Consider the following 12158-nt stretch of genomic DNA (forward strand, 5'->3'; position numbering starts at 1 on the left):
CCTGCTACACATTTGAAACTGACTCAACTGTGCAATTGCACAAGATCTTGGGTTTTTATCTGTAATGCATCAACACAGTGGTGTGAGCAAAACAGAAGACATACTGAATAGCAGGGGATAGGTTGCTTATCCCTTGGTTCTGCCAATTGCCTCTTCACTTAGGAGGTCTTTGACTCTGTACAAGGACAATTTAAACATACACAAACATTGCCTCTTAAGGAGGACTTCAGACAGTTGCCTGGCCAAGTAACAGGCCAGGTCTTCCAGACTACATGAAGAAAAAGGAATTATACCTCAAGCAAGTTGCTAAATAGCAAAGCAAAGCAAGTTCAAAGAACTTAAGCAACTAATGGTACCTGAAATAGTCAAACTAATCAGTACACATTTCAACAGCTAAAGCAAAAGGAATTGAGAAACAACAGACAAATCAGGTAATCAGATGTGCAATGCACAAGACTCAAATCACATGAGTCAAGCCACCTACAAAACAAAGGTTAGCTCATGATAAACAGTCAAGCTTGATCAAAAGAAATTGATCTCATTAGTCACTTGGTGTTCAACCTGAAAACATAAGCTCAACAGTGAGTAACTGGACCACTAGGACAAGCCTAGGGTCAAAAAAGGAATGAGAAAGTCAAAACAGCAAATGAAAGTCAAACAAAATCAAGTTCAAACATTTAAGAAGCAAGCTCAATTGGTCTCAAGTTTATGTCATGCATCATCATCACTTCACAAACAAAAGAAGGCAAAGCATGGCAAATTGGTGCACATAGAAGTCAACAGAATGACTTGCATCAAAAGTCAACTCAAACATTTCCAAAAATTATCAAATAATTCAAGACCAATCCTAACACATAGCATGGTAAGCATATAATATTTCATCACATTTGGACAAGTGGAAGGCAGTCAATGAAAATCATAAAGTCAAAGCAAATTTGAACATGCTCAATGAAGTCAACAGCAAGACCTAGCCCAAAACCAAACATATTCAATTCCAAAAATCACCAAATAATTCATGCTCAGTCAAAATCCATAACATGACATGCATATGAAATTTCAGCTCAATTGGATCATGGGAAGGTGGTCAATAAAAATCAGAAAGTCAAAACCAAATCAAGCATGCACAAAGAAGTCAAACAAACATGTATCAACTTCAAAAAATCATAACTAAATGAAAACAGATGAGAAATGAATGGGATCAACACCAATGCAAAACTTAAGATGTCTAGTATGCACATGTAAAATTTCATGATCATCCAATAAGATATGAGAATTTCCCAAATGAAATGGCAAGATGTGTCACACAAAGTCAACATTTGACTAGGCAGGGAAGAAAAATCTCAAATAAATAGGAAATGGCATAATTAAATCCAAGCAAATTCACACACAAACTAGACATATGAGAGATGGTTCATGCAAAATTTCACATTAATTGGAGGCCAGGAAGCATGTCAACAAAAATCATGAAATTACATATCATTGGTGTGACACAAGTTGTCACACCCTACTTCAAAAATTCATATCTCACAAACCACATATGATAAAATCATGATCTTTACACCAAAATAAACATGAATGAGTGTAGATTAAGCACAAAAAATTTCAGATCAAATGGATGCATCATCACAATTTCACAAGAGATTTGGGAACATGTATCATTTTTGGTCACATTATACAAACCCTAAGGCCATTTAAAAATTCAATGATCCAAAAAATCAGAAAAAATGATGATAAAAAACTAGACAATCATATGAACATGATGCAAAAATTCCCACTGGATTTGGAATTAAAATGAACAAGTTATGAATTTTGCAAAATTGATGATCAAAGGAAATAAAAATAAGAAAAAAAATGAATTAAATTGATTTTATTAATGACCGGATGGCAAAGCTGTAAATATGGAGGTCACTTAGCAAAACGCAGCGTTTTGCTCACGGCCAGGGAAATGTTCTCATTGGCCAGTTCCAATGGAACAGTAAATTGCAATGTGATAATTGGATTTTCTGGGCATGGCAATACAGAAACTAGGGTTTCCTATCAAACAGTAACAACATCATCACCTTCCAAAATCGAGTTTCATGAAATTTCCCAGAATTACAAAATGAATACACAGAAACGATCACCCAAGCATGGCAAACATAAATCCATTATTAATTTCCATTAACACACAACATGGTTCATGAATCGAGCAGAAGAAATCTCAACATCAAAACTTGCTCAAGCATAAAAAATTCCAGAAATGATCAAATAGCATACCAATAGAACCATTAGAGCATGTACATGACAAATCCAAACACTATTTTCATGGAAGCAAGCTAATGAAAGAGAATCGAGCAAAAAAATCAAATGAACACCAAACTTCATTTTCAGATTTCTTGAAAACTACTTAACCATTTCACATGAGACAAAGTGCATAACGATCAGCATACTAAGACCTACACTAAACATGGCATAAATTTGAGAAACAAAAGATTCGAAAACCAACCACTGTTGAAGAGCAGATGAAGATTCTGGTGTTGTTTGGTCTTTAATCCTTGAAACAGTTGGTCTTTAAGGTCCCAAATGAAAAATGAGTAAAGAACTTTGGCTTGAAACACACCAATTTAGCTCTGAATTCAATCTGCCATGGCTGAGTGCTTTGGAAAACAGTCGCAAAAGTGAGCTTCCAGATGTAGAATGGTGGCTGAACAATGCTCACAAGGTTGCTTGGATTATGAATCGAGCAAGGCAAGGTTCAATACTCTTGAGAATTTGGCAGATTTTTTGAAGATGCACAAAATGAGATTTGAGAGAAAGTGAGTAATTCTGTGGTTAGATGGCTGCTTCTAGGTTTAGAAATGACAGAAAATTTCCTTTATATTTGCTGTTTAGCATTGGTAATGGAAGTGTTAAGCAAAGTTTATCCTAAATGAGCCAAATTTGTATTTTCCTAATTTTGCACATGTGGAGGTGGAGGTGTGTAATCTGGCCGAGTTTGGGCCTCAAACATGTCCCAAATATCATCTAAAACAAGTCCCAAATGGCCAAATGTGCTGAAAATACTTAATTCAAAAAGTCAACCTTTGGTCCACACTTGAATTTAAATGAGACAAGTCAAAAAATGCCATTTTGATTGGCAAGGTTTTGGTGTATGAAATTTATATTTTTGGAAAGAGGAGATGAAATGTGGTTTGTAGGAAAAAAACCCCACCAAAATTGGCCAAATGGTTTGAGAGATATGGTCTTTTGAAGTTCAAGATTTTGTGAAAATGATTTGATCATATCTTGACAACCATGCATGGGAATTGAGAGTTCTTGGACTTTTTGGAAATGGGAGAACAAGATCTTCAACTTTCATGTTGGGCAAAAATTCATTTGAAGCTTGTATCATGATGCAAGTTGAGGATCAAGAAGTTTCCATTTTTGGCAGTTAAAATTACAGGTCCAGTTTCTATTTTTGGAAATTTTCTGATTGGCTTCAAATTCTTCAATGATGTTGTTTGCCATGATACATGAGACCTATTGGGACATGAATAAGCTCTCTCAAACCAAATCCATCCATCAAAATCATAAAATCAACCACAGTTGACCAAGTTTGACTTTCTAGGGTTTCTGACTGACTGTGCATGAACTGATGGCTTCTGAACATCCAACCCTTGACTTAAACACTTCAAATGGACCCCCAAGTCATGTGAACTTGTTGGACAAACCCTAGGGCCTTGGCTCCTCGAGAAACAACCTTGCTTGCTTGGTGGACTGATCTCCTGATCAGTTTGACCTAATTTCTTGATTTGCTTGCACTTGAGGCAACTGGGACAATGCAATGCTATGCAGTGGACCATGATATGCTATGACCTAATATGAGAATGTATGTACAATGATAGGTGCAAATTTGAGGTGCTACAGTGACCTTCATAGCAAATCTCTTAGGCAAGGACCTGAGAATCTTTCTTACAACTTTCTCTTCAGCCATTTTCTCACCTAGTCCACCAGAGGTGTTTGCAATTTCAAGAATATTCATGTGAAAGTCATGAACAGTCTCATCCTCTTTCATCCTCAGATTTTCAAATTTGGTGGTCAGCATTTGAAGTTTGGACATCTTCACTTTGGTAGTACCTTCATGAGTTACCTTGAGGGTATCCCAAACTTCCTTAGCTAGTTCACAGTGGTGCACCAGCCTGAAGATGTTCTTACTGATTCCATTGAACAATGCATTCAAGGCCTTGGAATTTCCAAGAGCTAATGCCTCTTGCTCCTTGTCCCACTCTTCTTCAGGAATCTGCACACTGACTCCATCTTCACCTGTCCTCATTGGATGTTCCCATCCTTTGTTGACAGCTCTCCAGACTTTGCTATCTAGAGACCTTAAGAAGGCTATCATACGAGGCTTCCAGTCATCATAATTAGATCCATCCAACATGGGTGGTCTATTTGAGTGTCCTATATCCTTGTCCATGGTACTAGAAAGTAACTTCCCTAGATCTCACCCAGAAAATCACAGGCAGGGTGCCTGCTCTGATGCCAATTGAAATTCTAGTTATCAGACTTTAGATGTCACACGGGTTGTTAAGACATCCAATTCTGCACAGACAAGAATTATGCAGAACTTAACAGTAAGTGCAGTAAATAACACAAGTAATTGTTTACCCAGTTCAGTCCAACATGACCTACATCTGGGGGCTACCAAGCCAGGGAGGAAATCCACTATCAGTAGTATTAATTCAAAGCTAAACTCACCCGTTTACAACTTGTCACTTAATCCCTACCCAATGCAATTTCAATCTTACTCTAAGATCAGAGTTCCTACTCACTCCCCCTCAATCACCTCAGTGATTACTACCTTTAATCAATATTAAAGACAACGTTGAAGTCACACTTCAAACAACTCTTGATTGTGCTTAACAGCTTTAATCAAGATACACAGCACTCACGCTTAAAAGCTTTGAGCGACACAACACTTACAACTCAATGAACACCCTATGCCAAAGCAATCATCAACGTGATAAAGGCTTGGCTTACAAGATATGTCTAATACAAGACTCACAAAAATACAACAGTGAAGTATGATGGACACACTTAATCTTCACGCCTCAAAATCCCCGAAACTGATTGAAGGAACGACTTCCTTTTATATTGCAGTACCTGGGCTTTTGCACTTGTATTCTCCTGAATTTAAGGTCACACGAGTTCCCATAAATTCAATATCTAGGTTACTAACAAATAGGCTATTTGTTAGGTTCATTAAATGTAACTTGGTTGTTGATTTCCTGGATTTTCTCTCAGCTGTTTAATCCCTGAAGAATAGCCTGAGAAAAAGCTGAAACAGAAAACTGAACAACCTACAATATAGCATATGCTGTCAGGAATGAATGTCACGACATTCAGCTTGACATCAAGGATCATATGCTGAGTCTGTTTTTCCAGAAAACAGACTGTACATTTTTGCTGACCTGTACATGATCAAAAAGACCATGATACAGTAACAGCTTACATTAATAAATGTCAAAGTATCCAATTTGACATTTACACATTTGGCCTTAAGTTAGTTCTGTTATCCTCTTGAAGAACAAACTAAGAAACATACTGAAGTGTAGCAGAACACCACTCTGTCTATTATTTAGTATATACTGTCCATGATGAATGTCATAACATCCAGTTTGACATTCATACAATAGGCCTTATGCCAGGTCTGGTTCTTCCTTGATAACCAGACTGCAAATGAATACTGAGCTCTAACAGAACACCAACTGTTCTATTCCTCAGTATCTGCTGACAGGGATGAATGTCACAGTATCCAGTTTGACATTCAATAAATCCCGTATTAGCTAATCCTGCAGTAACTACTCAAGTGTGTCATGACATCAGTCAAGACATCAGAGTACAGTTAGATATTCTAACCTACAATTGCAGTCACACATACACACCATGTCATGACATCAGTCAATACATTAGAATCCAGCTAGTGTTTTACCATATAATGCAGCCAATTAAGCACCTACAAGTACCCTTGTGCATGTGTGCATTACTAGTAGCCATAACTAGTAATTGTTTTGCTTCTGCTGCTGATTAAACTACTGTTATGTTGTTTAACTGTTGATAGTTTACCTTGTGAACAAAAAGGACAGATATATGTTTTAGCCAAATTTTTCCAAAGGGAGAGTTTGTTGATTCTAAGGGTTGGCAGCAATTCTGGTAAAACAGAGAGTGTTCACAAGATGTTATGTGTGATGTCTTAACATGAGATATCTTATGTACCTGTTGGAGTTCAAGAACATGTTCATGCAGGATTTTTTCAGAATGCCACATACAATGCCATGGCTTCTGATATTGGATGTATCTGCTGGAGCTTAAATGAAAGACATGTTCATGTAGGATTGTTTCAGATGACATACACAAGGTCATGGCATCTGATATGGTTGTACCTGCTGGAATTTATAAAAGTAATTATTGAATTATGTAGGATTTTTCCAGGATGTCAGACCCGATGTCATGACATCCTGTACACAGAACATTCAGTATGAATGTCTGGTGTTTTGTGATTGCACAATTAATGGCAATCTTTGTATGATTGAAGATCTGATTAGCTGGCGCATTCAATCATGGATTACAACCAGATTTACTTATTTTCCAAGGAGATCTAACCAGCTGTTATAAAAAGATTTGATTGGAAAATAGATTTAGGCTTTTCAAGATGTCCAAGCCCAGCTGGATGCTTCTATAAAAAGGGACTTAGAAAACCTGTTTGAACACACAACTAATACTGAGCGAAATATAGAGAGAGAGCTAGGGTTTGTGTCTGTTTAGTCGTGAGACTTGTAGGTCATTCAAGTCATCCATTGATGATTGAATTAGACTGATTTGTGGTTGTAATTTGTCACTCTAAAGCTGTTAAGCAAGAGTGTGTGTCTTCTTGATCAAAGTTGTGAAGCAAGATCAAGAGTGTGTCTTCTTGATTGAAACTGTGAAGTAAAATCAAGAGTGTGTAATTGAAAAGTATTTTCTTTTCTCAAGGGATTGTTGTTTAAAATCATTGGTGTGTGATTGTAGGGAAGTGAGTGGGTTCTCATATCTAAGAGTGCTTAGGTAGAAATTGCACGGGTAGAGATTAGGTGAGAAGACTGTAACTTATTGAAGTGTACGGAGAGTCTTTGAACTAATTCTATTTTAGTGAATTTCCTTCCTGGCTTGGTAGCCCCCAGACGTAGGTGAGTTGCACCGAACTGGGTTAACAATTGCTTGTGTTATTCGCTTTACCATTCTGTATTTTTTATCCATTGTGTGTTAACAGATATTAGTGTCATAACGTTTCCTTCGACATCTTATATCTGATACCAGAATTTCAGCTTGTATTGGCTTGATTGTTGTTTCGAGGCTGGTAGGCCTGCTGTTGAGGACGGTGCTGTTATTGTTGATATTGTTGATGTTGTTGTTGCTGGTTATTATTGTGATGCTGATATTGCTGATTCTCTTTGAAAACAGGTGCTATGTGAGCCACCTGATGCTGGTTACCGGCAGGACGCACGGTCTTCCTCCTCACTGAGGGTCTTCTAGGTTTAACATGGGAGGTCACAACATGTGTCTCACCATATTTCTTCTTTCCAAATGCCCCATACCGTTTGGCAGAAGAGCCTTCTTCTCTGGTCAGGCGCCCTTCCCTGACTCCTTCCTCCGGACGCATCCCCATGTTCACCATCTCGGTGAAATCAGAAGGAGCATTGACAATCATCCGCTCATATTAGAATGAGCTCAAGGTCTTCAGGAAGATCTTGGTCATTTCTTTCTCCTCCAGCGGGGGCACAATCTGTGCTGCTAGCTCTCGCCACCTCTGGGCGTACTCTTTGAAGGTTTCCTTATCCTTTTGGGACATGGCCTTCAATTGATCCCTATCGGGAGCCATATCCACGTTATACTTGTATTGCTTGATGAAGGCCTCGCCAAGGTCATTGAAGGATCGGATGTTCGTGCTGTCCAAGCCCATGTACCATCTCAGGGCAGCACCGGACAAACTGTCCTGGAAGTAGTGAATGAGAAGCTAATCGTTGTCGGTCTGAGTCGACATCTTCCTGGCATACATAACCAGGTGGCTGAGAGGGCAAGTACTTCCCTTGTACTTTTCAAAGTCAGGTACCTTGAACTTTACAGGGATTTTGACGTTTGGGACCAAGCAGAGTTCAGCAGCAGACTTGCCGAAGAGGTCCTTTCCTCTGAGAGTTTTCAATTCCTTGCGAAGCTCAAGAAATTGATCATTCATAGCATCCATCTTTTCATAGACATCTGGGCCCTGAGACGGCTCAGAATGGTAGATGGTGTCGTCTACTCTGGGCATAGTATGCACGACAGGAGGTGTAACGGCAAGGACCGGGCTAGATGCCGGTAGAGAAGCAAATGCGGGTGCAGGACCCTCAGGCATGAAGTTGGGAGGTATCCCCCAAGGAAACCTGGCTGGCATAGTTGTTGGTGCAAAGTGGGCGCTGGCCGCAGGCATGGTTGAAGAGGCAATCTCGGAGATGACTGTCCTCTGGGGAGGAGTTGAAGGTGTCGGAGACGACTGACTCTAGGAAGCCATGAAAGACTCCATCAGGGCAGTCAATCTGGCCACTTCCTCCTTGAGTTCACGATTCTCTTGCTCCAAATGATCCATTAGTGTTGATGCATTGGCTCGGTGTAGTACCGGTGAGTCAGCTTGTCTTCAAAATAAATGAAGAACACAGAGTTAGACCATAGAACAAGAAGCCTGGAGTAAAACCTGTTTATGCATATGATGCATGCAATGCTTGTGCATATGATTTATTTTTTATCAGAGGAACTTTAGAGTCCTATTTGCAAATATTGAAAATATTAATCATTTAGACATATAGTGAAATATCACATCAATAATATCTGGAAAATATTTTTACACCAAAAAAGTACAACCTTGGTAACCAAATACAATACAAGAGAGAAGGAAAATGAACATCCTATGGAACCCTAGAAACAATCATCTAAAGCTCTGGACACTGGAAGATAAGCTGCACGAAGCCTCTTCACCTCCCTCTCATAGGATGCCTCCATATTGCCTTCTCTTTGGCGAGTCGATCGTACTTCCTCTTCCAAAACTTGGAAGACTGAGGAAGAAGAGAAGTCAATGCATCATCAGGCTCGTCAATAACCTGGTGCTCAAGGAATTCTATCAAAGCATCCTTCTCTCTAATCTGCTGAAGCAACTCCTCTCGTTCACGGATCCAGGCACATGAACGGTCTTCGTCTCTCAACTCCTCTACTCCTTAGTTAGGGAGGGTTGAAGGCCCAGCCACAACCAAAGGTGTAGGTCTTGGATACTCATAAGGCATGAGGTACTCGGAAGCTCTCCTCCTAACCTAAGAGGTATAGGGTTCCAAAGCGATACAGTTCTTCGGACCAAGCTCCTTCCTTCCCTTCCTATGGATCTTGCGCCAAGTGCGGACCATCCTACCCTTCAAGCCTTGGGGATCTTTACCCTCCTGAAAGAACACACCCTCTAACAAAATTTTATTAGGTTTATCCTTTAGGGGGAACCCAAGCTGACGACGTGCCAAAATAGGGTTGTAGTTAATCCCACCACATGTACCAAGAAGAGGCACGTTGGAGAATTACCCACAAGATTCGATAATATGCACACCATCATATACACGGTTGTACCAAAAGATATCATCATTAGTGAGAGACATAAGCCTCATGGACCCCCGTAGACATCCCTTGTTCTCCTTGAAGGCGACCGTCTGCGGCAAGTGTGAAATATACCACTTGTACAGCAGAGGCAAACAACACACCATAGTACCGCCACCCTTTGCATTCCTCATATACAAAGAAAAGTAAGTGTCACCCAACAGAGTCAGAATGAGATTAAGAGTAGAGAAAATCCTAATAGCGTTCACATCCACAAACTTGTCGATGTTGGGGAATAACACTAGCCCATAGATGAGAAGTACAAATATGGCCTCAAAGGCGTCCTCACTCATGGCCTTCCCATACATAGTAGCTTGAGCAATGAGGAACTCAGAAGGGAGACCTTGAATTCCACCTTTGGTAGTCATATGAGCACCAACCAGAGATTCATCTATATGCAACATATCAGTTATCTCTTGAGAGGTGGGAACACTCTCTAAGCCACTGAACGGTAACTGGTCTAGGATAGGTATACCCACAAGATAGGCATACTCCTCGAGCATGGGTAAAAGCTGAAAATCCGGAAATGTGAAGCAACGGTACAAGGGATCATAGAACTGCACCAATACACTCATCAACCTTTCGTCCACTTGAATAGTCAGAACAGATAGAAGCTTCCCATAACGAGCCTTGAAATCCAAGGGATCTAATACATAGGATGTCAAATACCTTAGCTCTTTCAAGTCGGGTTGTCTGAAACTGTACTTCTTCGTAATGCTTCTTTGTCTTTCCATGTCTGAAAATTTGCAAATAGACCTCTTAAGTTCCTTGAAAATTTTCTCATTATTGATGATATGGATGCAAATGGGTGCATGAATGCAACAATCACACTCAAGGATCAAGCAAAGCACACCAAACAAAGGTCATGGGATGGATCAAGTCATCCTTAGTATCAATCATCCATTTTGGTGGATTATGGTTTACACCTTATCAACACCCAAGTTCCATTGATATTAAGGATACACAAGAACGGATCAACCATGAATCAAAGGTTTGTTGCAAGTCACGAGCATGAAGTCTCAGTTAAGGACCACCCAAAAGGGAGTGTACTAGGGTTTAAACCTGCCAAACATGTTCTACAAGAGGTTCCCATAGTCATCATCCCATCTTTTGGATATTATCGGATAAACGACTACTCGTATTCCAAAAGTATTCTCAAGAGAGACTCTTATGAGTGTAGTATCGCGTATAAATTGTATCAAATCTTACACTTGAACGACCTTCGCACTACGTCCTAAGAATAGGCCAAGATGGGCTTGGTAAACTAAGGTCCATGGCTTCTAAGGTCTATATTGGAAAGAGTAATGTCTAACCACGACTACTCGTGTGACATTATTGATCCCAACATGACCTCCTGTAAGTTTAAGGAGTGCCTTAGAGGGGGGGGGGGGGGGGGTGAATGAGGCACTTAGAGTATTTTCCGGATTTTTGACGGTTTTTGACTTTTACTTTCTGAGTTGCTTAAGTGATGTAAAAGCGGTAAAGTGCGGAAAGTAAATGACACAGAGATTTATAGTGGTTCCCCTCATAGATTGAGAGTACTCCACTCCCCTTTCAACACGAAAGAGAATTTCACTAAAATGTTAGATTCCTAGACAAGACACCTTAAGGTCTTTCTATCTATTCTAACATACCAAGAACAATCCTCTTGGATTTACAATGTTTAAAGTCCAATTGAGACTCAATTTCTCACAAATGGACCTCTTGTATCCACACACCGGATAACAAGGATAAACCTTACAAACTTATCCTTAACAATCCTAAGAATAAGTTGTAATCAAGGAATATAATTCAAATCTCACAATAATTATACAAGTGTTCTTTGTACGAAATGAAACTATAATGCAGAAAATGACAGTTTGTGCAAGGTTTCACTTTTAAGAAAGTTTGGATGAACACTTAGAAAGTTTGAGAGAATGTGTGTAAAATGATTTAAAATTTTGCAAGGAGGTAATTTTGAAATCTGAAAAATTATGTTTATATAATGTCTAAAGCACCTCCTCAGATGAATGCAATAATCCAAAGGTTGTCATGTTTCATGATGAAGAGACCATAAGAGTTTTCATGAAAAGATGCAAGTATTTTTCATTCTGGATCAGTGGTAATCGGTTACCTAAAATAGGGTAACCGGTTACATGCATTCAACGTTACAAAATAATTTGAAATTTTCTTGAAGTAACCGGTTACCTTAAATTGGATAACCGGTTACATGGTTCCAACGTCTCAAAAATGTTTGAAAATTACTCAGAGTAATTGGTTATTCTAAAAGTGATAACCGATTACTCTAACACAGTTTTGAAAAATAACTTTAAAAAATGAAGTGTGGTGGTTTGATGATGCATAAAATTATTTTTAATGATTATGATATGAATGCAACATGTTGTGAACACTTGTATAACTATCTAGAGTTCAAGTGTTACCTTAATCCATGTGAAAGTCGAATCTTCATGTGATTCACCGAGACTTGATCATTTGATGGAAACTTCATACACGAG

The sequence above is a fragment of the Lathyrus oleraceus genome, chromosome 1 (genome assembly GCF_024323335.1).
Source record: "Lathyrus oleraceus cultivar Zhongwan6 chromosome 1, CAAS_Psat_ZW6_1.0, whole genome shotgun sequence".
Taxonomy (NCBI): Eukaryota; Viridiplantae; Streptophyta; class Magnoliopsida; order Fabales; family Fabaceae; genus Lathyrus; species Lathyrus oleraceus.